Raw genomic sequence first — 5,477 nt, 5'->3', positions numbered from 1 at the left:
TGGGTTCCTGTAAGTTCCTGTGGAGGGGTCTAGCCACAGCAGGGGAAAGAGCACTGAGGGAGCTTTTAGGAAACTCTGCTCCAGGTCAGCTGTGCGATGCTGAAAAAATGGCTCACCCTCTCTGGACCTGTTTCCTCTTTTGCACAATAAGAGGGTGGTGTTCTCCAAGGTCTCCTTGAAAATCCGACTTATCCTTGGTCATCACTTTGCAGAGGGCAGGTCCTGTCCCCAAGCCCACCAGAGCGGAGCTGGGAAAACTTCCCTGGTGGAGAAAAGGCAGGCGACACAACTCTTAGAGTCATTCCTTTGAAGATTGAGCCCAGAAGGCTCAGTTTCTGGATTGCATGGGGCACTTTGTCTCTCTCTGCTGGAGCCACGCACCCCTGGTGCAGTAGTTTCTGCCCTGCCCAGACTCTGGTCCCAGAAGGTTGACATAATGAGGAGGGAATGAGCTTGCTAGCTCTGCCATGACCAGCAGGCAGCCTTGGGCAAGTGCTTCACTTCCCTGAGCCTCACTTCCTCTGCCTCATCCCTTCTCAGAGACCACTCCTCATTTACCATCCTAAAGTCTGACCCGTCCTGACCACCATTATTCTCTCTCCATCCCCTGGTTTTTCTCTTTAGGACAGTTACTGCATTCTCTATCTCTTGTTGTTTCTTAGGTGGAGGAGGTACCTGCCTCCTCCCTACCTAGAACGTGAGCCTAGTAAAGGGATGGGCCTCACCTGTTTCAGGTTTGACCTCCAATGCCCGTCACGTAGAAGCTCAACACCATTTCCAATGCCAGAAGTGACAGGACAACAGCAACAATAGCAATATTTCTGTACCACCTCCCTCACTTTCCAAAGAGAAGTAATTCCCAGCTTGGACCCTCCCTTGCTGGGAGGGGTGCCCAGGTGTGGCCTCTCTGTGACCTTGGACCCTGGCTCCAGCATATGCCAGCCTGGCCTTTCCCCAGGGTAGGGAGCTGGCACCCTGGGCATTCCCCAGCCAGCATCCAGCCTTCTTGGGCAGGGCCTTTCCACACCATTCCTCCCAAATCCTCACTGGCCCACCCTGGAACAAATGCAGGCGGAAGCTCGCATCCCCACCTCTGCTGTTTCTGCTGGGTCCCCGAAGAGCTTTCTTTAGGGAAAAAGAAAGCAGGCCAGTGCCTGCTCCTTTTAGACCCCACAGTGGGGCATGGGGTGGGCCTTGGTTGGCCTTAATTTTCCATTCACCTGAGGAGTGGCTCAATCTCACTCACTCCCATTGCAGGTGGATGTCAGCCAAACTGGATGCATAAGGTTTTTGTGATTTAGGAGTTGCAACAGGGGAGATAAAACGCCTAGGAATGTCTTCAGTTAGAAAAAAGGGGCACGATCCTCACATTCTGTAACCTGAGCACTTTATCTCCTCTCTCCCCTTCCTTCACTGATACAAGAAAGGAGACTCCAGCACTAGTTCCCTCAGTCCTTCTGCATGGCGGGCCTTCTCACGGCCTCAAAGTCATGGAGAAGAGTGTGCACAGGACACCTCACTTTAAGCAAAGCCCATAGACCGTATTTGAGAAAAGGAGTTAAATAAAGAGGCAGCCACCAACAAACCAGAGCCCTGTGGTCACTCAGGTCCCATAGACTCTAGAGGTCAAAGGGCCTCCGAGCATTTGAGAATCAGAGAGGGCAAGTAACTTGGCTGATATCACATAGCACGAAGGTGGCAGAGCCAGGATTCCACCTGCTGGCCTCCCAGATGTCTTTCCTGTTGGACCCTGCTTGCTGGCCACTCCTGGTGGGGGTCACTCCACCATTAGTGTGTTCGTCAAACTGACAGTTGTGGTCCAGATCCCCTGCCTCTGGTGTGCCCAGCACCTTAGCTGGCACCTCCCTCAGCAAACCCAGCCCTCGCCATCCTCCCAAGCATACTTCCCAGGGCTGTTTTGTCCATTATGGTCCCAGAATATAAGGCCTTTGGGTTTTTTCAGGGCCTGTAAAAAGGTTTGAAACATGAAAAACACACTGGCAGTTCCAAAATTCTCAAATAAAACTGTAGAAATGCCTTAGGAATTAAATACGTAATAAGATGTGAACACTTCATTACACACCTACAATTAGTCACATGCCTACGATATGTGAATAATGTCAGGTCAGCTAGTGAACTGTTATATAGTAATTGCGCATCACTTATATAGATATACACAAAGTGCACTTACTGACTTGGATGTGTGTGTTCGTTGTTTGAAGTGGTGTGGATGGAGGCTCCAAAAGATAAAAGAATGTAGGGGAGGTGACTCTTCAAATGGCCCTCACCCACCCCTTACCCTCAGCTCACCCACCATGAAGCTTCCCCTTCCAAGGAGGACACACCTCTTTTCCTAGAACATTCTTCAGTGCCACAAGCTGCTCAGTCAGTCTTGATTCTGGAGTCTCCAGTGAGCGAGGCCTGGGGTGGCCCCAGCGGGATGAGCCACACTCCCCACAGCACTCAGCCTGGATGTGGCACTGGCTGCACATAGCAAGAGGCAGCTATTGGACACCTGCTCGCCACATGTTCTATCTTATCCTCCCAGCAACACCGAGTGAGGGAGGGAGTGTTAATCCATCATTCACCAGGTTTACCAGAGACCAAGCCCAGGCTCTCCCCACTGCACACTTTTAAAAGGGTCCTTTCAGCTTCCCATTAAAGAGGTTTGTTCCTTTGTTCCTCCTCTCCTGTTCTTCCTAAGACATCATCACTGAAATTTAAGCTTATAAATTTAAAATGGAGTAAATCTATAAGGGAAAAGCGTTAAAAAAGAGAGAAAGATGGCTTACTAATGGATGAGAGTCCAACACATTTCTGGAAGACAAGGTTCATGAGAGGCCTAGCACTGTGGCTCCCACCTGTAATCCCAGCACTTTGGGAGGCTGAGGCAGGAGGATCGCTTGAGGACAGGAATTCAAGCCTGCAGTGAGTTACCGTCACACCACCCTACTCCAGCCTAGGCAACAAAGCGAGACCCCATCTCTTAGAAAAGAAAAAAGAAGATTCACAAGAGGGTGTGGCAATATTAGACAGGCTAAGCCCCCAGGTGTACCCAGTGTAACCACAGGGGCCCTTCGGTGGAAGGGAGAAGCAGAAGAGGTCAGAGTGAAGCCACACCTGCTGTGACAATGGAGGGAGAAAGTGGCTGGCCAAGGAACGCCATCAGCTTCTAGAAGCTGGAAAAGGCAAGGAAACAGTCTCCGCCCGGAGCCTTATGGGAACACAGCCGCCTCATGGGAACACAGCTGCCCTGTGACACTGATTTTAGCCCCGTGAGGCCCATGCTGGACTTCTGGCCTCCAGAACTGTAAGATTTGTGGTGCTCTAAGCAAATCATAAATTTGTGGAAATTTGTTACAGCAGCAACGGAAAACTAGCACAGGCAGCCTACGTGCTAATTCTCATCTTACCTGAGGTGGGGTGTACAATACACCCTGCGTTAGTTGGAAAGCTGAAACAATTCTCTAATGCTAATACTGAAATTGTCAGGTCGGTGTAACTGTGACAGTCCGGAAGCAATGGAGGCTTCAGTGAGCAGGACCAGCTGCCTTTCTCACCACCACAGCTTGATCTCTCTCACAACTTCCTCTCCACCTCCACTGACCTCTGGGTTGGTTTTCTTCTGCACGATCTTTCCACGTGTCAGGGGCCTGGAGGCACCCTACAAGAGCTGATTTTACATTTCCTTCCTAGAGGTAATCCCAGAACAAAAGAGAGCAGTTTTATTTATTTTTTTCAAGAGAATTAAATTGTTTATTGATTACACATGATAATGGATGATACACAAGCTTCATTCCCGTCTATAATTTAATCTGGTACCATTATTCAATTAGATATGTTACATAGGATGTGCCAACAATTACTTTTATAACCAATAATTCCATGATTTTGCTTGGGTAATCCCTTTTAATGGTGACTGAAATCATGACTGACCGAGGCAGTGGCTAGAAAAGGGGCTTTGCCTTTGTAACCTTTGACGACCATGACTCCGTCGATAAGATTGTCATTCAGAAATACCATACTGTGAATGACCACAACTGTGAAGTTAGGAAAGCCCTGTCAAAGCAAGAGATGGCTAGTGCTTCATCCAGCCAAAGAGGTCGAAGTGGTTCTGGAAACTTTTGTGGTGGTCGTGGAGGTGGTTTCAGTGGGAATGACAACTTTGGTCGTGGAGGAAACTTCAGTGGTCTTGGTGGCTTTGGTGGCAGTCGTGGTGGTGGTGGATATGGTGGCAGTGGGGATGGCTGTAATGGATTTGGTAATGATGGAAGCAATTTTGGAGGTGGTGGAAGCTACAATGATTTTGGCAATTACAACAATGAGTCTTCAAATTTTGGACCCATGAAGGGAGGAAATTTTGGAGGCAGAAGCTCTGGCCCCTGTGGCAATGGAGGCCTATACTTTGCAAAACCATGAAACCAAGGTGGCTATTGGCGGTTCCAGCAGCAGCAGTAGCTATGGCAGTGGCATATTTTAATTAGGAAACAAAGCTTAGCAGGAGAGGAGAGCCAGAGAAATGACAGGGAATCTACAGGTTACAACAGATTTGTGAACTCAGCCAAGCACAGTGGTGGCAGGGCCTAGCTGCTACAAAGAAGACATGTTTTAGACAAATACTCATGTGTATGGGCAAAAAACTCGAGGACTGTATTTGTGACTAATTGTATAACAGGTTATTTTAGTTTCTGTTCTGTGGAAAGTGTAAAGCATTCCAGCTAAGGTTTTAATATAGGTTTTTTTTTTTGCACCCATGCTGTTGATTGCTAAATGTAATAGTCTGATCATGATGCTGAATAAATGTCTTGTTTTTTAATGTGCTGTGTAAAGTTAGTCTACTCTGAAGCTATCTTGGTAAATTTCCCCAACAGTGTGAAGTTAGAATTCCTTCAGGGTGATGCCAAGTTCTATTTGGAATTTATATACAACCTGCTTGGGTGGAGAAGCCATTGTCTTCGGAAACTTTGGTGTAGTTGAACTGATAGTTACTGTTGTGACCTGAAGAGAGCAGTTTTAGTAGTGAAAGTCCTGCAGGATTCCTAGTGGTCAAGATTGGGGAGCATGCCTGTATCCCACAGTGGCCAGGGCCCAGGACATATGCCTGGCCCTGTGACTGGCTGGTCATGGGCACAGGCCCCCGGGAGGGAGGGGAGAGTCCTTTCAGAAGAAGGGGAGGGTATGGGAACAGACCCAACCTGACCGCCCCAGACTGTTACCCTCCCTGAGGTGGATGGAATGCAGAATCAAAGTACAATTATATGGTTTAAAGTTTTAAAAGTAAATAACAGAAAACTAAAAATAATTATGCCAAAATGATAAAACTTTGGAAGGATGAAGGGAGGAAGCAGAGGTGCATAATAAGGCCATTTCTTATGTTCCATCATAGGAGGTAGATAAATTTTCTCCAGATGAATAAAAAAATAAGGGTGCCTATACATGCTACTAAGCATTGTGGAGGCACCCACCAGAAGTACTAA

General features: G+C 47.9%; 1 pseudogene; it reads left to right on the top strand.

Moving 5' to 3' along the window:
* Nucleotides 1-3,954: 3,954 nt before the first annotated feature.
* Nucleotides 3,955-4,648, top strand: LOC107966691 (heterogeneous nuclear ribonucleoprotein A1-like; annotated as a pseudogene).
* Nucleotides 4,649-5,477: the final 829 nt, after the last annotated feature.

This window comes from Pan troglodytes, chromosome 8 (assembly GCF_028858775.2).
Source record: "Pan troglodytes isolate AG18354 chromosome 8, NHGRI_mPanTro3-v2.0_pri, whole genome shotgun sequence".
Taxonomy (NCBI): domain Eukaryota; kingdom Metazoa; phylum Chordata; class Mammalia; order Primates; family Hominidae; genus Pan; species Pan troglodytes.
The sequence above is the reverse complement of the archived record's forward strand: the minus strand, read 5'-3'. Positions and strand labels throughout refer to the sequence as shown.